General features: G+C 40.5%; 1 pseudogene; it reads left to right on the top strand.

Annotated features, from left to right (window-relative positions):
* The first annotated feature begins 3,041 nt into the window (after positions 1-3,041).
* Positions 3,042-22,230, top strand: LOC142163910 (origin of replication complex subunit 2-like; annotated as a pseudogene).
* Positions 22,231-24,461: the final 2,231 nt, after the last annotated feature.

Genomic DNA, 24,461 nt, shown 5'->3' with positions numbered 1-24,461 from the left:
ATGGTTTCAGACCATTTTAGGATGATTTGGCATTGCTAATATATGATAGATCACACATGTGGAGGAATGATCGGACTTGGGAAATCGCATTTGCGAGAGACGGGTCGTAGATACGCTTGCTGGCTGGGCTAGAGGAAGGTTTTAGATGTGAGGTTATTGTCGCCCCTGCGTGTCTGCTTCTGTGGAGGTTCCATCACAGATGCGAGGTTTACCTTTGGGCTGGAGTTGCGCAGAAGCGCTTGTTTTGTCGCCGAAGCGACATCGCACCTGTAGCTTAGTAAGCACAGGTACCAGGATGCTTGACGGGAGTTATATTTCTAGGGTTTTGCTCATTTTTCATTATTTTGAGTTTTGGAGCTTGAGAAGAGGCGATTTTGGAAGAGACTTTCACTATTACTTTGAGGACGAGTGATTTCCACTTGATTTTGATTATATATATTTTGATTCCCCATAGATTCATACACTTTAATCATGGAAGTTTGAAAAGAAATTTAGGGTTTTTGTCTAAATTTTAAGAGAGTAATTTGGGGATTTTAGGGTTGATTTAGACCTGATTTTGGAATCTAGTAATATATTCGGACTTGTGGGGTTATGGGTAATCGGGATCTACCCCTTGACTCAAGGTTTCACCATGTGGGCCCGGGTTGACTTTTGTTGACTTTTAGGGATTTGATTAAAGATTGAAGCTTTATTAGTTGGAGTTGATTCCTATGCCTTTGTTCGACGTTATTGAGTTGTATTTGACTAGGTTCAAGTTGTTTGAAAGTCGATTGAGAGGAAAAGCTGTTTGGAAGGTTGAAGTTGTTACGAACTGGAGGTAAGTCTCTTGTCTATCCTTGTAAGAGGGAATTGTCCCCATATGTGATCTATTTTCTATTTGTTGCATGATTTAGGTGCCATGTATATGCAAGGTGACGAGTGTATATCCGTAGCTGGGTTATGACCCTACGGACAAAGTTAGGCTTATGATATGCCTTATTTGGACTTTATGAATTGTTTATTCATGTTTCTTTGATTCTATGACTACATGATGAATCTTAATCATGATTAGAAGCCATGCTAGAGTTTATCATACGCTAAACGTTCCATTTAGCGCCTCAAGGCTTCTTTCACGGTGTTGGGCTTTCTATTTAGTTGTAGTCATATAATTGTCATGCTTGATTTCTTATTTGTTGGATTTTTCTTCTTTTCTAGTATTGATGTCACGATCAAACTTAAAATGTTAAATAAACAAATTGAACTGTTCTGAAAGTTGGAGTATGTGACTAGCCATAGCCATCTCTTATTCGTATTAATATTTATTCGCTTGTTTTATTATTGTATCATGGTGCTCCTTTATTATATCATAAGCATCGTCCTTAGTTATATAGTTAAATATTGTGAAAAGTTGGGAATTTAGGCATCAAGGACCTTGTGAGCAGATATTGATTATTGATGATATAGTATGGATTGGGCTGTACGCCGCAATGGTATTATGTGTAGATCGGGTTGCATGCCGCAACAGTAATATGATTGGATCTGGTTGCACACAACAAAATTATTAGTGTTAGTTATTTAGCTGTTATGTATATTGGTGGTAAAATATTTAAAAGAAAACAGTTATCTACCCATATTATCTATTAAAAAATGGGTTGAATAATGAACTTTTTTAAAACATATCAAATATGGATAAGAACCATATTATCCACTTAGAAAATAGATAATCAATGGACAACTAATGAACTTAACTTTTATATTTGTAAAGCCTCAAATTGGGGGTTCCTCAAGTTTGGGAGACTAGGAATTTTTCCAAAATTGATCATATTCAAGAAGTCATGGATAATATGGATATTCATATTATCCACTGCTTAACCCATTTGTTATTCATATTAAATATGTGTTGGGACATATATTTTATCTATTTTTTGCATTACCCATTTTTGACCCGCCAATATTTGATCCGACCTGCCCGTTTGCCACCCCAATTTATGTAAGTGAGCATAGTCCTACATGGAATAAGAGTAGTGTAGGTATTTTGTATTGTTATAAATAGGGGTACTTGTATTATAGTTAATATACATGAATAATATATTTTTTCGTACTTTCTCACATGGTATCAGGGTAACAAGTGAGAAATCCCCGCTGTGCAGTAACCAGCGAGTCTGTGACAGTCACCGTGCCTTTTTTCTGGTGAATTTTAGGTTGTATTTTGCGTCATCCCTTCTCCGGTGGGTTTTTTTACAAAAAATAACACCGCCAATAGGTGTGAAATTCTCAAGGGACCAAACCCCAGAAAACTAGACCGGCAGAACCCTAACCACGTGCTCTTACGCGCCTCCAGAACTTCTGATGCCGCCGCCGGGTCAGACCCACGTGCCAGTGCGTGACCATTGTTCTGGCTATTTTTTGGAAAGGTTTCTTCAGGACAGTCTTATCCTCTAGTAATTCTGACCATGCCCATACTATTTTCTTTTTATTCCAAGCACTTTGAGATTTCTTCGACGACTACACTGATTTTCCGGCTGCTGCAGTAATTTATTCCGGCAAATACAGTGTCTTCTTCGTCTATTTCAGTGAGTTTCAATTTATTATTTTTGTTATTTGGTGATAATTTTATAGACCTCTCTTCAATCCAACGATGTCTTTGGGAGTTGATATTTTTGTGTCTAAAAGCCCGGGCTCTGGCAGTTCCGGTGCTATGATTACCTCAGAACCTTTAATGGGAAGTTCAAACTACTTAGCTTGGCTTTCGTCTGTCGAGTTGTGGTATAAAGGTCAAGGTGTTCAAGATCATTTAATCAAAAAGTCTAGAGAAGGAGATGAAAAGGCAAAGTATTTTGGGAGAAGATCGATGCTCAGTTATGTAGTATTACGTGGCAATCTATTGATTCAAGTTGATGGCCTTGTTTTGTCCATTCCAGATATGTTATTTGGTTTGGGAAAAGGCTCGCACTTTATACACTAATGACATATCTCGTTTCTATGATGTGATATTGAAGATGACAATTTTAAAGAAACAGGAATTAGATATGTCTACTTACTTTGGATAAGTACATGCAGTCATGGAGGAATTTGAGAAGTTGATGCCAGTTTCTGCTACTGTTGAAAAGCAACAAGAGCAGCGACAGAAGATGTTTCTAGTTCTTACCCTCGCTGGACTTCCTAATGATCTTAATTCAGTACACGACCAGATTTTGGCTAGTCTGACTGTCCCCACAGTTGATGAATTATTCTCTCGATTACTTCGCCTTGCTGCAGCACCAAGTAACCTAGTGATCTCATCACAGAAACTTGACTCCTCTATTCTCGCATCCCAAACATTGGACAATTGGGCATCTCAAGCTATAGAGAATAAACGATGAGGAGGTCGTTTTGGAAGATCTAGACCCAAGTGATCTTATTGTCATAAACTTGGACACACTCGTGAAGTGTGCTATTCTTTACATGGTCGTCCACCCAAAAATGCTTATTTTGCCCAAACCGAGACTACAGGTAACCAGGAATTTTCATTATCTGAAGGGAAATATAATGAGTTCGTTCAATATTGAGCAAGTAAGCAGACATCTCCACAAGTAGCCTCGGTTGCTCAGTCTCATACTTCTGTTGCTCGTAATTCTTTTGCTTGTGTTTCCCAGTCTAGCACACTTTGACCATGGGTCATGGACTCAGGCGTTTCTGATCATATCTCTGGTAATAAATACTTTTGTCGAATAATTTATATTCACAGTCTCTTCCCACTGTTACTTTAGCCAATGGGTGTCAAAATAAAGCAAAAAGGAGTTGGACAAGATAATCCCCTATATTCTACCACTCTAGATTCTGTTCTTTATGTCCCTGATTGTCCTTTTAGTCTTGCATCTATTAGTCGTTTGAATTGTGCCCTCTATTGTAGTATATATCTTATTGATGATTCTTTTATTATGTATGACCGCAGTACGAGACAGACGATTGGCACAGGCCGTGAATCAGAAGGCCTTTACTACCTTAACTAACTCAATACCTTCACAACATGTCTAGTTACATATCTGTCTACATTAGATTGTGAGTCGTGTCAGCTTGGGAAACGTACCCGAGCCTCCTTTCCGTGTAGTGTTGAGAGTTATGTAGAGTCTGTTTTCTATTTAGTTTATTCTGATATATGGGGTCCTAGTAGATCATTTTAACCTTGGGATTTTGTTATTTTTATTGATGATTATTCAAGATGTACTTGGATTTTCTTAATGAAAGATCGTTCTGAGTTGTTTTCTATATTCTAGAATTTTTGTGCTGAAATCAAAAACTAATTTGGTGTTTCTATTTGCACTTTTCGCAGTGATAATGCCTTAGAATATTTATCCTCTCAGTTTCAGCAATTTATGACTTCTCAAGGAATTATTCATCAGACATCTTGTCCTTATACCCCTGAGCAAAATAGGATTGCAGAGAGAAAGAATAGGTACCTTATTAAGACTGCTCACACATTTCTCATTGAATCCATATTTTCTTGAGTTTTTAGGGCGATGCAGTTCTCACAGCTTGTTATTTGATTAATCAGATGCCTTTATCTCCCATCCAAAATCAGATTCCGTATTCAGTATTGTTTTCCTAGTCACCCTTATACTCTCTTTCCCCTCGTGTTTTTGGGAGCACATGTGCCATTCATAACTTAGCCCCGAAAAGATAAGTTAGCTCCTCGTGCTCTCAAGTGTGTCTTCCTTAGTTATTCTTGTGTTTAGAATGGACATCGTTGTTACTTACCTGATCTTCGTATGTACCTTATGTCAGCTGACGTCATATTTTTTGAGTCAAAAACTTTCTTTACCTCTTCTGACCACCATGATATATCTGAGGTCTTACCTATACCGATATTTGAGGAGTTTACTATATATCTCCTCCATTTTCAGCCACAGAAGTCTTACCCATACCAACCATTGAGAAGTCTAATGTTGCTCCTCCTAGATCCCCAGCCACAGGTTCACCACTCTTGACTTATCATCGTCATCCACGCCTAGCATCAGGCCCAGTTGATTCTTGTCCTTCACCTAACCCTACTCCTACTGCGGACTTGTCTCTTCCTAGTACACTGATAGCACTTCGAAATGTTATATGGTCCACACTTAATCCTAATCCCCATTATGTCGGTTTAAGTTATCATTGTATGTCATCCCTCATTATGCTCTTATATCTTCTTTGTCCTCTATTTCCATCCCTAAGTCTACAGGTGAAGCGTTGTCTCATCCAGGATGGCGATAGGCTATGATTGACGAGATGTCTGCTTTACATACGAGTGGTACTTGGGAGTATGTTACTCTTCTTTTTGGTAAGTCTATTGTTAGTTGTCGTTGGTTTTATGTAGTCAAAGTTGGTCCGAATGACCAGGTTGATCGACATAAGGCTCGTCTTGTTGTCAAAATATATACTCAGATATTTGGGCTCGATTAGAGTGATACTTTCTCTCCCGTGTCTAAAATAGCATTAGTCCACCTTTTTCTATCCATGGTTGTTGTTCTCCATTGGCCTCTCTATCAGCTGGACATTAAAAATGCTTTTCTTCACGGTGACCTTGAGGATGAAGTTTATATGGAGTAACCACCTGATTTTGTTGCTCAGGGGAGTCTCATGGCCTTATATGTCACTTGCGCTGATCGCTTTATGGTCTAAAGCAGTCTCCTCCAGCATGGTTTGGTAAGTTCATCATAGTTATCCAGGAGTTTGGCATGACTCGTAGTAAAGCTGATCACTCTATGCTTTATCCACATTCTGCTTCAAGTCTCTGTATTTATCTGGTGGTCTATATTGACGATATTGTTATTACTGGTAATGATCAAGATGGTATTACCAATCTGTATCACCATCTCTTCCAACACTTCCAAACTAAGGATCTAGGCAGATTGAAGTTCTTTCTAGGTATTGAGGTTGCTCAGTCTAGCTCAGGCATTGTTATTTCACAAAGAAAATATATTTTAGACAATTCTTGAGGAGACAAGAATGATGGGTTTCAGACCTGTTGACACTCTGATAGATCTGAATTCTAAACTTCTGCTAGGACAAGGGGAGTGGCTTAGAGATCCTGCAAGATATAGGCGGCTGGTTGGTAAATTAAATTATCTCACAGTGACTAGACCTGACATTTCTTTTCCTGTGAGTGTTGTAAGTTAGTTTATAAATTCTTCCCGTGATAGTCATTGGGATGCAGTTGTCCGCATTCTTCGGTATATAAATTCTGCTCTATGTAAAGGGTTATTGTTTGAGGATCGAGGTCATGAGTAGATCATTAGACACTCATATGCTGATTGGATAGGATCACCTTCTATTATACGTTTTACGTGTGGATATTGTGTTTTAGTATGAGGCAATTTGGTGTCTTAGAATAGCAAGAAAAAGAATGTAGTTACTCGGTCTAGTGTAGAAGCAGAACATCAAGCAATGGCTATGGAAACATGTGAGCTAGTTTGGATCAAACAATTGCTCAAGGAGTTGAAATTTGGTGAAATCAACCAGATGGAACTTGTGTACGATAATCAAGCTGCCCTTCATTTGCATCAAATATGGTGTTCCATGAGAGAACTAAACACATTGAGATTGACTGTGACTTTGTCAAATGAAAAATACTCTCAGGAGAGATTGAAACAAAGTTTGTGAAGTCGAATGATCAGCTTGCAGATATTCTCACCAAGTCCCTCACTGGTCCTCGTATTAGTTATATATGCAACAAGCTCGGTACATATTTTTTTGTATATGCACTGGCTTGAAGGGGAGTGGTAGTTAGTTAGCTGTTATGTAAATAAGCATAGTCCTACACGGAATAGGAGTAGTGTAGGTATTGCGTATTGTTATAAATAGGGGCACTTGTATTATAGTTAATATACATGAATAATATATTTTATCATGCTTTCTCATAATTATTAGTGGATCGGGTTGTACACTGCAACATCTCTTGGATATGGATCCGTTCCTCCAGAGTCAATTGATTACCCATGTTACTTTGGGCGCTGTTAGCACATGCACTCGAAATTGTGCTAGTTTGGATATTAATAAGCTTGAATTGGGTTGCGATTCGTAGAACCGATATTGTTTGATGTGATTTTAGGCCTCGAGTAGGTCCGTTATATGTTTTGAAACTTGCTGGTATATTCGGACAGGGTCCAGGGGGGCCGGGTGAGATTCAGATTGAATCCGGAACCATTTTGGACTTGGTTGATTGTTGAACCACTGTTGAGTCTGGGGCAATCGTACCTGTGCACTTTGGGTTGCTGGTGCGGCACTGCAGAAGTGGCCCTCGAGCCACAGAAGCGAATATAGGTCTAGCAAGCTGGGACTGCAGGTACGGTCAGTGATGCACAGAAGCGGCTAGCCTTTTGTAGAAGTGCAAGCACAGATGCACTTAGGGGTCCGCAGGTACGAGATTTTAGGGGCCCAAGTGAGGGCCGCACCTGCGATGTAAATTCTACTGGTGCAGCCAGGCAGAAAGGGGAGTGTTCGAGGGTTTAATTCCATTCTTCATCTTTTGACCTAGAGAGCTCGGTTTATGGTGATGTTTTGCGGGTTTTCAAGGAAATCATGGGGATACGTGATTCTAACTCGGATTTGGCTATTATACATGAATATATCGTCATTTTTGTTATTTAATTAGTGATTTGAGTTGGAAAATTTGGAAAACAAAATTGTAAAACTTCTTAAACCAAATTTTGGGGATTTAAAAGGCGATTTGAAGTCGAATTTGAGTAATTCTTGTATGGTTGGACTCATTATTGAATGGGTGTTCGGATTTTGTATGTTTGGTCGAGTTCCAAGATGCGGGACCGGGGTTGACTTTTTGAGTTGACGTTTTGTTTATCTTTAAAGATTGTAACTTTATTGTTCGGAATAGCTTCCTATAGTTTGTATTTATGGTATGAAGTTGTTTTTACTAGATTCGAGCCATTCGGAGTTGGATAATCGCGGGAAAAACTTACTAGTGGATTAAGTTAGCGTGTTTGGAGGTAAGTGTCTTGCCTAACTTTTTGTGAAGAATTACCCCTTAGGATTGGTGTTGTTTTGTGTTAATTGTGATATGTGGAAGACGTGTACGCAAGGTGACGAGTGTGTACACGGGCTAAATGTGGTAATTGGCCAGTTTTAGCTATGTAGATTCTTTCCATGCCTTTAATTGAGTTGTCATAACATGTTACATTCATCCCCATTAGTCTATCTTCACATGCTTTACTTGACATCGTTAATACTTCTCTTATATATTACTTGCTAATTGTCTTACATGTTTAGTTGAATTATTGTTCTCTCCATTTCCTATTCATTATTTAACTGTTGAGCTCTTTTACTTGAAGTTGTTATTTCTTGGAATATCTTATTGTTGAATTTAGTGTTGAAGTTATGAAGGTCGTGATTCACATTGAGGGAACGTTGTAAATTTGTTGAAATACCATTCTTATTGAGTTATTCACTTTCGGTTGCTATTGTTGATATTATTCTACATATTGTGGTTGAGCCATGGGCTATTTATTGTGGAAACACTATTATTGTTGACTTCTTCGGCAAGTTGTGATATTGGGAACTTGAGGTGCGATTTGTGATACGTTGTGATATTGATACGTATGTTGTGGTATAAAGATTGCGGTTGAAACGCATGCAAAGCGATAAGGTGGGCTTGATACACATGTTGCTAATAGGGGAACTACTTAAAGCCACGAGGTGAGATAAGGTGGGCTAAAACGCGGGTAGCTATTTCGGGAAAATAATTTTCAAAAACTAAATGACAGGCTCCTGCGGTGATATAACAAAGGATTGTGATTTGATTTGTGAAATGAGATTATGAGACGGTACCTCGGTAGTGCTTCTTTTTGATACCTTTCATTTACATCACTTGCATTTTTTGTTGCATTATTTCCTTGGCTTTCTTATTACGTGTTTCTTTCGTGATGCCTTAATTGCCTTAGTCTCAGTGTAGCTATTCTTGTTATATGTCTACCTCATATCATTTCACTTATTTTCATTATCATATTATGTTTTACCTGCTCAGTCTCTTTACTTAATCCAATAGGTGTCTTGACCCGACCTCGTCACTACCCTACCGAGGTTAGGCTTGATACGTACTGGGTACCGTTGTGGTGTACTCATGCTATACTTCTGCGCATCTTTTTGTGCAGATCCAGATACCTCATACCAGCCTAGGCACCAGTGAGTCGAGCTCGGATCGGAGACTTCAAGGTATACCTACCGGCGTTCGCAGAAATCGGAGTTACTATCTATCTAGTTCTATATCATTCCTCTTTTATTAGATACTGTTGTATAGGGATGTTCAGTACGCTCATGTAGAGCTTGTGACTTGGTATCACCGGATTTTGGGAGTTTTATTCTGTTGACTTGCGGAGTCCTTTTTATGATAGTTGTTGGTTAATTTGGAAGTTTATCATTATCTCAGTAAATTTTGCATGTATGTTAAGCTTACCTAGTCTTAGAGACTAGGTGCCATCACGACATCCTACGAAGGAAAATTGGGGTCGTGACAAGTTGGTATCAGAGCTCTAGGTTCATAGGTGTTACGAGTCACAAGCAGATTTAGTAGAGTCTTGCAGATCGGTACAGAGACATCTGTACTTATCTTCGAGTGTCTATGGAACTATTAGAAAACTTCATTTCTTTGATTCTTTATCGTGTGAATTTGTTGACTTCAAATTCTAAATCTTTGTCTTTCTATTCTCTCAGAGATGGTGAGAACACGTACCTTCGGATCCGACGATCAGATACCCGTGCCCCTTGCTAGAGCCGAGAGAGGTCGGGGCTGGGGCAGAGGCCGAGGAGGGGCAAGTGGTGCAGCCAGAGCACCTTCCCGAGTTGCGACAGAGGAGCCACCAGTATCTCCAGTTGGGGGCCAGGCACATGGGGCGCCTGTTGCTACCCCTGCACTTCAGGAGACCCTCACCCAGTTCTTGAGCTTGTTTGGTACTCTCGCTCAGGCGGGGTTGATTCCACTTGCACCAGCAACATCTCAGGCTGGGGGAGGATCACAAACTCCTACAGCTCGTACACCAGAGCAGCGGGTCCATGTTGACTAGTCCCAAGGGTTATACCAGTGCAGTCGATTCTCTCATTTTAGCCCGAACATAGGGCAGCAGCGTCTAAGGAGGAGCAACTCAGACTTGAGAGGTACAAGAAGTACCACCCTCCTACTTTCAGTAGCCTAGATACAAAGGATGCATAGGGTTTTCTGGAGAAGTGCCACCGTATTCTATGTACCACGGGTATAGTGGAGACAAATGGGATTGCTTTCACTACTTTCCAGCTATCAGGGCTAGCATACCAGTGGTGGTGGGCTTATGAGGAGGATAGCCCGGTCGAGGTAGCTTCACTAACATGGGCTGAGTTTTCAGAGATGTTCATGAGAGAGTATGTTCCCCAGAGCCTTCGGGTTGCATGGCGCGTGGAGTTTTGAGCAGTTGCGCCCAGGTGCTATGACCGTCTCAGAGTATGCTGTCAGGTTCAGTGAGTTGTCCAGACATGCACCCGCCTTGGTTTCCACAATCAGAGAGTGAGTCCATCGATTTATCGAGGGGCTTAACTATGGTATTAGATTCAGCATGACTCGAGAGTTGGAGACTGATACCCCATATCAACAGGTGGTAGAGATCATATGGAGATTAGAGGGCATGCAGGGCTGGGAGAAAGAGGACAGGGAGGCCAAGAGGCCCCAGTTGCAGCCCGTCATGGAAGAGGCTATGTGAGCCGTCCAGTTCATTCAGCACTTCCAGCTTCCAGTGGTATTCCGGCTACTTCCAGGCCTCAGGTTTCCCATTATGCACCGCCACTGTCTAGTGCACCTCCTGCACGGGGTACTTTCAGCGGTCAGTCCAGCTGACCAGGCCCGAGCTAGTTTCACCAGCCACGTCCTCCAAGAGCTTGTTTTGTGTGTGGTGACACTCGTCATATGGTGAGGGACTGCCCCAGACTCAGGAAGGGTGCACCTCCACAGACTACTTAGGCTCCATGTACTCCACAGGGTCCCCAGACTTCTCAGGCCGTGGTTACTGTGCCAGTTGCTGCTCCACCTGCACAACCAGCTAGGGGTGGAGGTCAGGCGGTTAGGGTCACCCTCGCGGGGAAGGCCAGGCCAGATGTTATGCTCTTCCGAGTATGACAAAGGCGGTTGCATCAGAAGCATTTATCAAAGGTATTGTTCTGGTTTGTCATAGAGATGCATCTGTATTATTTGATCCAGGCTCCACTTATTCATATGTATCATATTACTTTGCTCTGTATTTAGGTATATCTTGTGATTCTTTGAGTTCTCCTGTTTATGTCTCCACGCTTGTGGAGATTTTATTATTATTGACCATGTGTATCGGTCGTGTTTAGTCATTATTGGTGGTCTTAAGACCGTATTTGATCTATTGTTGCTCAATATGGTAGACTTTGATGTTATTTTGGGCATGGACTGGTTGTCGCTCTATCATGTTATTCTTAACTATCACGCCAAGACGGTGACGTTGGCTATGCCAGGTTTACCGTGGTTCGAGTGGAAGGGTACTTTGGATTATGTTCCTAGCAGGGTTGTGTCCTTCCTTAAGGCACAACAGATGGTTGGGAAAGGGTGTGATGCATAACTAGCTTTTGTGAGAGATGTCAGTGTTGACACTCCTACCGTTGAGTTAGTTCCGGTAGTGAGAGACTATCAAGATGTATTCCAGGCGGATCTTCCGGGCATGCCTCCCGATAGGGATATCGATTTTAGTATTGACTTGTTGCCGGACACTCATCCCATTTCTATTCCACCATATCATATGGCCCCAGCAGAGTTGAGGGAGTTAAAATAGCAGTTGCAAGAGTTATTTGATAAGGGTTTCATTCGGCCCAGTGTGCCACTTTGGGGTGTTTCGGTCTTGTTTGTAAAGAAGAAGGATTGTTGTATGTGCATGTGTATTGATTGTCGGCAGTTGAACAAGGTTATAGTGAAGAACATGTATCCATTGCCACGTATTGATGACCTACTTGATCAGCTATAGGGTGCCAGAGTGTTCTCAAAGATGGATTTGCAGTCAGGTTATCATCAGCTGAAGATTCGGGATTCGGATATTCTGAAGACTGCTTTTAGGACTCGGTATGGTCACTACGAGTTTCTTGTGATGTCATTTGGGCTGACCAACATCCTAGCAACATTCACGCACTTGATGAATAGTGTATTCCATCCCTATCTTTACTCATTCATCATTGTGTTTATTGACAACATCTTGGTGTACTCCCAGAGCCGGGAGGATCGGTCATGAGCAACATTTGAGGATTGTGCTACGGACCTTGAGAGAAAAGAAGTTGTATGCAAAATTTTTGAAGTGTGAATTTTGGCTTGATTCGGTGGCATTTTAGGGTCATGTGGTGTCGAGTGAGGGGATCAAGGTAGATTCGAAGAAGATTAAAGAAGTGCAGAGTTGGCCCAGACCGTCTTCAGCTACTAAGATCCAGAGTTTTCTTGGTTTGGCCGGGTATTACCGTCGTTTCGTAGAGGGTTTCTTATATGTTGCTGCTCCTATGACCAGATTGACCTAGAAGGGTGCTCCGTTCAGATGGACTGAGGAGTGCGAGGAGAGCTTTCAAAAGCTCAAGACTATTTTGACTTCAGCCCCAGTGTTGGTATTGCCTACGGGTTTGGGGTCTTATACTGTGTACTGTGATGCATCACGTGTTGGCCTCGGCGTGGTGGTAATGCAAGATGGTTGGGTGATTGCTTGCGCATCTAGACAGCTGAAGGTGCATGATAAGAATTATCCTGTCCACGATCTGGAGTTAGCAGCTATTGTCTATTCCTTGAAAATATGGTGGCACTATTTGTACGGTGTCCCTTGTGAGGTATATACCGACCACCGGAGTCTACAACATCTATTCAAATAGAAGGATCTTAACTTGTGGCAGCGGAGGTGGTTAGAGTTGCTGAAGGACTTTGATATCACCATTCTATATCATCCTGGGAAGGCCAATGTGATAGTCGATGCCTTGAGCCGAAAGGCACAAAGTTTGGGCAGTTTAGCATATCTACCAGCACTGGAGAGGCCATTAGCATTGGATGTTCAAGCCTTGGCCAACCGGTTTGTAAGATTGGATATTTTAGAGCCGAGTCGAGTTCTAGCCTGCGTGGTTTCTCGGTCTTCTCTATATGATCATATCAGAGAGCGTCGGTATGACAACCCCCATTTGCTTGTCCTTAAGGACACGGTTCAGCACGGCGATGCCAAGGAGGTTACTATTGGGTATGACGGTGTGTTACGGATGCATAGCCGGTTATGCGTGCCCAATGTGGATGGTTTGCATGAGTTGATTCTTCAGGAGGCCCACAGTTCGCGGTACTCTATTCATCCGGGTGCCGCTACGATGTATCAGGACTTAAGGAAACACTATTGGTGAAGGAGGATGAAAAAAGACATAGTGGAGTATGTAGCTCGGTGTCTAAATTATCAGCAGGTGAAGTATGAACATCATCGGCTAGGTGGGTTGCTTCAGAGGCTTGATATTCCCAAGTGGAAATGGGAGCGAGTTACCATGGATTTTGTTGTTAGGTTCCCACAGACTCAGAAGAAGTTTGACACAGTATGGGTGATTGTGGGTAGGTTGACCAAGTCAGCTCATTTCATTCCGGTAGTGACTACCTATTCTTCAGAGCAGCTGGCTCAGGTCTATATTCGTGAGATTGTCCGACTTCATGGTGTGCCAGTATCCATCATCTCTGACCGGGGTATGCAATTTATATCGCAATTCTGGATGGTCGTACATCGTGAGTTAGGCACACATGTTGAGTTGAGTACGACATTCTATCCTCAGACGGATGGACAGTCCGAGCGCACTATTCAGATGTTGGAGGATATGCTTTGTGCATGTGTCATGGAGTTCAGGGGTGTTTGGGATCAATTTTTGCCTCTTGCAGAGTTTGCCTACAACAACAGCTACCAATCAAGTATTCAGATGGCTCCGTATGAGCCCTTGTATGGGAGGCGGTATCGGTCTCCGGTGGGTTGGTTTGAACCGGGTGAGGCAAGGCTATTGGGTACTGACTTGGTTCAGGATGCTTTGTAAAAGATTATGTTGATTCAGGATTGGCTTCGTATATCCCAATATAGACAGAAGATTTATGCAGATCGGAAAGTTCGCAATGTTGTATTCATGGTTGGAGAGCGGATCTTGCTCTGGGTTTTGCCTATGAAGGGTGTTATTAGGTTCGGTAAGAAGGGCAAGTTGAGCCCAAGGTATATCGAACCTTTTGAGATTCTTGAGAGAATTGATGAGGTGGCCTACAAGTTTGCATTGCCACCTAACCTAGCTGCAGTTCATCCGGTATTCCATATTTCTATGCTCCGGAAGTATCACAGTGATATGTCTCATGTTTTAGATTTCAGCTCAGTCCAATTGGACAAGTATTTGTCTTATGTTGAGGAATCGGTGGCCGTTTTGGACAGGCAGGTTCGAAGTTGAGGTCAAGGAGCATTGCTTCAGTGAAGGTTTAGTGGAGGGGTCAGCCAGTCGAGGAGGCAACTTGGGAGACCGAGCATGATATGCGTAGCCGTTATCCTCATCTTTTCACCACTTCAGGTATGTCTCTATACTCATTCGAGGATGAATGTTTGATTTAAAGGAGAGGATGTAACATCCTGGCCGGTCGTTTCAAGTATTTTTAGCCCCGTTCCCCCATTTATTGCCTCCTCTATGTCGTATTGTGGTTATGTAACTTAGGGGGTATTTGGTTTTGGTTCGGGTGAGTTTCGTAGTGAAAGAGTTGACCGTAGTTTGATTTTTTTGTAGACGACTCCGTAATGGAGTTTTGACAGTTCCAATAGCTCCGTATGGTAATTTTAGACTTAGAAGCATGTCCGGATGTTAGTTTGGAGGTCCATAGGTCGTTTCGGCTTGAATTGGTGAAACTAAGGAAGCTGAAGGTTTGAAAAGTTGAGAAGCCTGACCGGAAATTGACTTTATTGATATCGGGGTCGGATTCCGATTCCGAAAGTTGGAATAGGTCCATTATGCCATTTATGACTTGTGTGCAAAATTTGAGATTATAATTCTTTTGGTATGAATCGACATTAGTTTTGAAAGTTGGATGTTCATAGTTTTAATAGGCTTGAATTGGGTTGCGATTCGTAGAATCGATATTGTTTGACGTGATTTTAGGACTCGAGTAGGTCCGTTATATGTTTTGGAATTTGTTGGTATATTCGGACAGTCCTTTTTATGATAGTTGTTGGTTAATTTAAAAGTTTATCATTATCTCAGTTAAATTCTGCATGTATGTTAGGTTTACCTAATCTTAGACACTAGGTGCCATCACGATATCCTACAGAGGGAAATTGGGGTCGTCACAGAGGTTGAAAATAAAGCAAAATGTTCCTTTTACTTGGTGTTATGGAGGCTATCAATACTTAAAAATATACATAGTTTTTGACACAGTTCATTTGATTCCTCGTGCCTAGGATTTAATATAACGATAGTAATTTTCTTTTTAAATTTTATGTATTTCTTAATTAATATCAACAATTATTATAGTTATGAGCAACCCCTCTTTTATGATATTATATGATAAGATTGCATGAGATGCACAATACCCGCATTCTGGGACAGATATAGAGTGTTATCGACGGGTTCAATTGAATACATAATTTTTGATGCGGAGTAAAAATTTACATGTAAAAATTTATTAAAATTATAAAAATAATATATATGAACTCATAACTTTAAAAATATAATAAGTTCAATACTAAAAATTTTAAAAGTTTAACCCATAAGATTTAAATTTTGGATCTGCTCTGTCCGCATTGCTGGCACAAAATCATTCTAGTAATACAAAGAGATTTGCTATCATTGATCTTTTATTGCAGGTGGTGATAACACTAGCTGAGCTCCTTTGGGATCAACTAAAATTGCGACGAAAGACAACCTCAGGAAATCTGTCTAAAAGCCAACAACCATTTAACCCCAGATCCATGGATGAGCTTCTTGATTTTTCTAGACAAACCAAATCTAGAAGATGAGCGTTTTGTTTGCATCATTGTTCATAACATTGATGGTCCTGGGTTGCGTGATTCTGGCAGCCAACAATGTCTTGCAAGCATTGCTGCTTGCTCTCATGTCTGTATGGTTTCTTTGATTGACCATGTCAATGCTCCTCTTTGTAAGTGTTTTCTGAAAAAGTGTGGGGTGAGCATGTATGTGACGTGTGCATAATAGGGGATGTCTAGAGGTGTAAGGGAGTGGTTTGTGAAGTCCTTTTTCGTAGCTTGCATGTATTAGTGCCTATTACTAATTTTACTTGTTTTAAGAATTACTAGGTATTAATTGCTGCCTTTAGCTAATTTCTGATTGACTGTAAATATATAGCACCTTAACTGTACCATTTGATGCTGAAATATCAAATTCTGGTCATTCTTTAGTATCTCTCTTAACACCTGGAATTCGATCTCTTATATTTATTATGTGCATGTCACATTGAAAAAAGTCTGACATTTACTACGTTGGCTATGTCATGTATACCAGTGTGGGACAAGAAGATGGTTCGTACACAGTTTATCAGGTATTGGTGCCATGTTCCTACTTTTGCTCCGTACAAGGTTGAAGCAATGTTTTCCCCTTTCATTCTCGCTCATGGGGGCACTGCTCAAAGTATGAAGACAGCTTCAATTGTCGTACATGTTGGGAATAAATCCCCTATAGAACTAATATTCACAGTAATAAAAACGGAATAATAACGTAACACCGAGATACGATAATTAACAAGAATAAAAGAGTGACAACGACACTAAGATTTTTACGTGAAAAACCCTTTTGAATAAGGGAAAAACCACGGCCCCGAGACGAACAACTGATATCACTATAGCAAGGAATCCGAGTAAAATACTCCAAAGACCACTACAACACTCAAAAAAAATAACCCTCTTTTAATATTCCCACCTCACTACAATATCGTTCATTCTCTATTTTTCTCATAGACTATTTTCTTATACCTTCTCTATGAAACCTCACTCTTTCTTTCTCTCTTTGTTGGTGTAAGCTCTCATTTTATAGCCGAAGCGTCACTCTCTAAAGCCTACTATATTTGACAATTTGCACACACTTTTTCTTCTTTTTCTTCAATGTTGACAATTCAACAAAGTTGACTACCAAACCAAAAAAATTCAACAAAGTTGACTACTAAACCAAAGAAATTCTCAGCCAAATATTTTCCTTAGGCACATACCTATTACTTTGGCTTTTGAATGAGATGGACCCCATCAATATCCCCCTCTAGTCTCATTCATCTAGAGGAGGTAGCACTGTTGGTACCACCTTGGTCAACATATCAGCAGGATTTTTGCTCGTGTGAATCTTTTTGACCTGTAAAGATTCGTTCTCTACCTGCTCACGAATCCAATGATATCTCACATCTATATGCTTTGTTCTTGCATGGTATATGAAGTTCTTGCTCAAGTTTATTGCACTTTGACTATCACAATAGATGTCATACTCCTTTGATGTAATTCCAGCTCTTGAAGAAACCGCTTGAGCCATACCATCTCCTTCCCAGCTTCTGTAGCGGCAATGTACTCTGCTTATGTTGTTGAAAGTGCAACACACTTCTGCAATTTAGACTGTCATGATATAGCTCCTCTTAAAAAAGTAAATAGATATCCAGTAGTGGATTTTCTATTATCAGTATCACCGGCCATATCAGCATCTGTGTATCCCTTAAAGATTGGATCAGATCCTCCAAAATACAAGCAATCTCCTACAGTGCCTCTTAGGTACCTAAGTATCCACTTGACTGCTTCCCAATGTTCCTTTCCAGGATTTTCAAGGAATCTGCTAACAACACCAACTGCATGAGCAATATCAGGTCTGGTGCATACCATTGCATGCATCAAGCTTCCGACTGCTTAAGAATAAGGAACTCTAGCCATGTTCCCTTTCTCTTCCACTGTTGTAGGACACATATTCTTGCTTAACTTTAGATGACTATCAAAGAGGTTTGCTGACTGGCTTAGCATTCTTCATGTTGAAGCGTTCCAGTACACGTTCAATGTACTTCTCCTAAGACAGCCACAACTTTCTGCTTGTTCGCTCTCGAACTATCTTCATACCCAGAATTTTGTTGTGCTGGGCCCAAGTCCTTCATATCAAATGACTTGGACAAATCGCCCTTCAATTTTGCGATCAATCCCTTGTCTTTTCCTACAATTAACATGTCATCCACATACAACAACAATATAATAAAGTTATTCTCAGATATTTTTTGAAGTATAAACATGGATCAGAATAGGTCTTTATGTATGTTTGACTTTTCATAAATGAGTCAAACTTCATGTACCACTACCTTGATGCCTACTTCAATCCATAAAGACTCTTATTCAATTTGCACACCATGTGTTTCTTTTCAGATACTTCCAATCCTTTTGGATGCTCCATATAAATCTCCTCTTCCAACTGCTCCACTTCAAGATCTAGGCTAGCTGCTAAGCTCAAAATTGTTCGAATAGAAGTCATTTTGACAACAGGTCAGAAAATTTTATCGAAATCAATACCTTTTTTCTGTTCGAAGCCTTTAACCACCAATCGAGCTTTGTATCTGACCAGCTTGCCATTTTCATCTTTCTAGAGTTTAAAGACCCACTTACATTTGAGTGGTATTTTACCCGTTGGAAGTTCAACCAGCTTGTACGTGCTATTTTTCTGTAGAGATTCTATCTCTTGTTGCATGACTTTCATCCATTGGTTCTTTTCTGTATGGGACAAGACTTCTTTAAGACTTTCTGGCTCCCCCTCATCAGTGATGAGAACATACTCTGTGGCAGGGTGCCTGCATGACTCTACCCTTGGCCTTTCTGATCTCCTTAGAGGTTGAGGTTGTTCTTCTCCCTGAGTGGGGTGCTCCACTTGCTCGACATCATCATCAAGTTGCTCCCCCTGCTCAATAACCTCACCAGGTTGCTCCCCCCTGCTCAGCAACCTTGTCGGTCCTACTTTCTGCACTTGTGGGATTGTTAGAAGTAGAAGGAACAGTAACAAGGTTAGGAATTGTACCAATTTTGGCCTTCTCTGGCATATCATCAGCAGTTCTAACTTCACTTTCTCAGAAGACTACATCTCTGCTTCTGATGACCTTCTTCTTTACAGGATCCCACAATCTATATCCGAACTCTTCATCTCCATATCCGATGAATATGTAGGGAGCGGATTAAACATCCAGATTTGCTCTCTACTTCTTTGGTACATGTGCAAAAGCTCTGCAACCGAACACCTTGAGATACGAGTAGGACACTTCCTTGTTGGTCCAAACTCTCTCTGGGATGTCAAACGCCAACGGAACTGATGGACTCCTATTGATCAGGTAACATGCTGTCCGAACTGCTTTACCCCAGAATGACTTAGGCAGTTTAGCCATTCTAAGCATGCTTCTCACCTTCTCCACAATGGTGCAGTTCATCATTTCGGCTACTCCATTGTGGTGTGGGGTTCTAGGAACTGTCTTTTCATGTCTGATCCCATGGCTCTAACAGTACTCTTCAAATTCCCTTGAAGTGTACTCACCTCCATTGTTACTTCGGAGACGCTTTAGCTTTTGGCCTGTCTTCCTTTCCACCATAGCATGAAACTTTTGGAAAACTTAAAACACCTGATCTTTGGTTTTCAAAATATAAATCCATAATTTTCGTGAAGCATCATCACTAAAAGAAACAAAATATTTGTTACCGCCCATCGATTCAATTTCCATTTGACCACAAACATCATAATATACCAAATCAAGTATATTCAATTTTTTTCCAGATGATGTCTGAAATGAGACTCTATGCTGCTTACCAAATAAACAGTAGTCACAAGGTTTTACCGTTGTACCTTTGGCATAAGAAATGAGTGATTTTCTGGCAAGAATCTACAATCCCTTCTCGCTCATATGACCCATCCTTTTGTGCCACAAATCTGCAGAAATCTCATCTTGTGTCGCATTCAATTCACCTTGGCATATTTTTGCATTTGTCCTATACAACGTGTCACGAGCAACTCCCTTTGCAATCACCAATGATCCCTTGGTGAGTCTTCACTTTTGATTTGCAAAATAGTTCTCGTATCCATCTCAGTCTAAAGCAATTCCCGAGATTAAGTTATCCGCAAATCAGGTACATGCCGCACGTCCTTTAGAACCAATGTGCATCCGACATTTGTCTTGATGCAAATGTCATCGATCCCCGCAATCTTTGAGTAACTCGTGTTACCCATTATCAGTTCCAAAATCACCTGCTACATATCAGCAAAAAATTTCTCTTACCGGTGTAGCATGGTAAGATGTTGTTGTATCAATTACCCATTCTGAATATGGACCTGACAAGTGCATGCATTCCTCTTCCTCATTTATGAAGAGGACAACATTATCATTATTTTGCACCATGGAGGTTGTGTTGTCGTCATTTTTCTGGCCACTGCTTTCACCTTTGCCCTTCCTTGGATTTGGGAAATCTCTTTTGAAGTGACCTGATTGATCACAATTGTAGCAATTTCTAGCTCATGATTTGGATCAGTTCTTAGACTTCCCATGAGCTCCAGATCTACCATAGTTACTCGAACTCCTTTGATAACTCCTGCCTCTACCTTCTGTGAAGAGAGCCTGTCCTTGATTTTCAGGCTTCTTTCTCATCTTCTCATTGAGTAGAAGAGCCGATGTGACATCTTTCAACTTAATGGTAGTCTTACCATGCATGATGGTTGTTGCCAAATTATCGTACAAAGATGGCAATGAGTTCAACAGCAATATGGCTTTATCTTCTTCCTAGATTTTCACTCCGATATTGGCGAGCTATGTGATTAGTCTGTTAAATACATTTAAATATGACAAAAAATTCGTACCTTCACCCATGTGTAGAGCGTATAGCTGCTTCTTCGGGTACAATTTATTTGTCAGTATTTTGGACATGTATAGGCTTTCCAACCTTGTCCAAATGCCACATGCGGTGTCTTCATCAATGATGTTATTTACCACATCATCTGATATGTGCAGCCTGATTGCACTAGCAACCCTTTCATCCAAGTCAGCCCAATCCTCAGCTTTCATAATATCATGCTTTTTGGCATCAGCATCAAGTAACTTGTGTAATCCTTGTTGGATGAGCAGATCCCTCATCCTTCTTTGCCATGTTGAGAAACCGCTATCTCCGTTAAATTTTGCTACCTCATACTTTACTCCAGACATTTTTATTTTTCACCGAGTATAGTACAACCGACAGTGAATAGTATTTCTGTGAATGAGCAGAACCTGTGCTCTGATACCAGTTATTGGGAATAAATTCCATACAGAAATAATATTCACAGTAATAAACGCGAAATAATAACGTAGCACCGAGATACGGTAATTAACAAGAATAAAAGAGTGATAATGATACCAAGATTTTTACGTGGAAAACTCTTTTGAATAAGGGAAATACTACGGCCTCAAGACGAGTAACTGATATCATTATAGAAAAGAATTTTACACTTTGTAGGTCCGAGTAAAATACTCCAAAGACCACGACAACACTCAAAAAAAATAACCCTCTTTTGATATTCCCACCTCACTACAATATTGCTCACTCTCTATTTTTCTCACACACTATTTTCTTATACCTTATCTATGAAACCTCACTTTCTTTCTCTCTTTGTTGGTGTGTAGAAATGAGAGCCAAAGCTCTCCTTTTATAGCCGAAGCCTCACTCTCTAAAGCCTACTATATTTGACAATTTTCACATACTTTTCCTTCTTTTTCTTCATTGTTGACAATTCAACAAATCTGGCTACCAAACCAAAGAAATTCAACAAAGTTGGCTACCAAACCAAAGAAATTCTCAGCCAAATATTTTTCTTAGGCACATATCTATTACTTTGGCTTTTGAATGAGATGGACCCATCATTACAGAGTCTGAAACCAAATGCTCAAAATGCGTTTAAAGTTCTTGCGGAGCAATATCAATTGGCGCATTCTGATGAAGAAGGCAAGTTCTTTCATACGTTGGTTTCCCCATTTTTATTTCAATTTTCCTGTATGTTGAATGCAATTAGATCTGCTATTAATCATTCATTTAAGTTGGACATTGTTCTTAATTCTCAGGGATGCCAATCAATAATCTGTACACTACATGCCGAGAACGTTTCCTGGTGAGTAGTCAAGTTGCTTTGAACTCACATCTTAAAGAATTTAAGGACCATGAGTTTATCAAAACCAAAAGAAGTTCGGATGGTCAAGATTGCTTGTATATTCCACTTACAAATGAAGCCCTTCAGAAACTTATCGAAGAGATCATTTAATAGAGTTTCTATACAAGAGAAGAAATTACTAAATGGCAAGTTTAAATCTGATGCATGTTTATGCATGGGAAAATTTTCATGTGCAGAAAAGTGCATCTATTCACTACTTGTGCATAAGAAATATACTAGCCTGGTTCTCCGCTGGCTGTCACATTGACATGTTAGGATATCTGTGAACTGTGAAGTATGGAAAGTCTATCAAGAATATTAAAGAGAGAGCAAGGTACGGCGTTCTCCTGGTTTCAATTGTATATGGTGTGCGGGTTTTATTAGATCCTCTTTTGGAATGTTTGTAACCGTAGTAATTTGTCACAGCCCAAAATTTAACCCGTCGTGATGACACTTAACCCAATCCATTAGTTAAGCCAAATAACAATAAAATACAATATAGTGATAATGCTAAGAGTCAAAAATTAAATAACAATAAAATGCTCAAATGAGCTAAAACCACGATTATCTTCCTAATTTTGGTTCAATTTGTTATATTTCTATAATAGATTAAAGTTGCTAAAAATTTCAGATTATTTTAGAGTTTAAGGAAGCTCAATTGAGGTATGTTGGCTAAACTCTTCTTTAAGAATTGGAACCCCAATATCCTTGTAAGTTCCAAGATATTTATTACAAGTTGAGTATTCCGAATAAGTTTTGTGACAAAGATATATGTTTAATTTATGTTTCAAATGCTCTCATGATATTGCATTATTAATTGAGGATGTGTTCCAAACTATTGATTGTGTATTTACGTGTTATGATTTCAAGTTGTGATTTATATGAAAAACTATTATGCCAAATTGTGTAGAGAATGTGATTGGGGTTACACCTCCACCAGCATATATTTGGGTGAGGCGGCAAGGCCGCTTTGTGTATGATTTTGGTATGGTTGTTGCACCACCACCCACATATATATACTGGGGTGAGGCGGCATGACCGTTTTGTTTATATATTGATATCGTTGATGCATTTCCACATGCATATTGGGGTGAGGCGGCGGAGCCACTTTGTGTGTAAATGGGTATTGTATTTACACCTCCACCCGCATACATTGGGGTGAGGCATCAGGGCCACTTGAGTAGAGTTTTGGTATTGAGATTACACCTCCACCCGCATACATTGAGGTGAGGCGGCGGGGCCTCTTTATGTGGAAATGGTTACAGAGGATCTCATCTTGAATTCTATAAATGTTAATGACAACTCTCGATAAGCTTGTTTTGGTTTAACCGGTTATCTATGCTATTCTATTGTCGCCCTTGTTCATCATGTTCATATTGTATTTTCGAGTTCTTAAATTGGTGTTTGGTTTTCATACTAGTACTATTCGACATGTACTAACGTCCCTTTTTTTCGGGGGCGCTGCATCTTTAATGGATGCTGGTGGTTCCACAACGGAGGATATTGACCAGTGATAACAGTGCTCAGTCTTCCCAACTGACTTGGTGAGCCCCATCTCATTTCGGGGTTGTGCATCTTTTGTTTTGTATGTGTTATCATGTTTTGAGGTATAGCCAGAGCCTTGCTCCGACACTATCATTGTAATCTTTGGTATTTTAGAGGCTTCGTAGACTAAGTGTGGGTTGTGTATGAGTTTTGGGAATGTTAAACTAGTTGTGTTGTGATTAAATCACTTGTTCCACTTTGAACCATGAAGGTGTGAATATGTGTGTTTTGAGACTTATTAATTGAGACGAAAATATGTACTATCCCTATTCATGGATAGGGTTTGGGTAGAAGGAAATCTAATAGGCTAGCTCGGCCGGGTTCACTCGGTTGAGCGCCGGTCGCGCTCCCCGAGTTTGGGGCGTGACAAACTTGATATCAGAGCCTAAGGTTTAAAAGCGTCCTAGGATGTCTCGGAGCCGTGTCTAGTAGAGTCCTTCTTATCGGCGTGTTGTCGACCACATCTATAAGTTGGAGGCTACTTGGGCATTTTGGAATAATACCTTTCTTTCATGTTCTCGATCGTGCGTCAAAGCTGATTGTAAGATTGTTCCTCCTTTAACTCGTGCGTTGCTCTAATTTTTAATACATGGCACCTAAGAAGAGGGCAAGAACTGGCCAAAGAGCCAATGTCACTCCGGGAGTGGCAGTTGATCCTATATTTGACGATGCTGGTGAGCACCCGAGGGGTGAGGATATTCCCCCAGTTACTACACTGCATGATTCCACCACAGTTGATCATACCGCACCTGTCCCTACGCCTACTGAAGGGGCAACGGTTCCTCCAACCGATATTC

This window comes from Nicotiana tabacum, chromosome 9 (assembly GCF_000715075.1).
Source record: "Nicotiana tabacum cultivar K326 chromosome 9, ASM71507v2, whole genome shotgun sequence".
Lineage (NCBI taxonomy): Eukaryota > Viridiplantae > Streptophyta > Magnoliopsida > Solanales > Solanaceae > Nicotiana > Nicotiana tabacum.
Note: the sequence above shows the minus strand (reverse complement) of the source record. Positions and strands in the feature narration are given on the sequence as shown.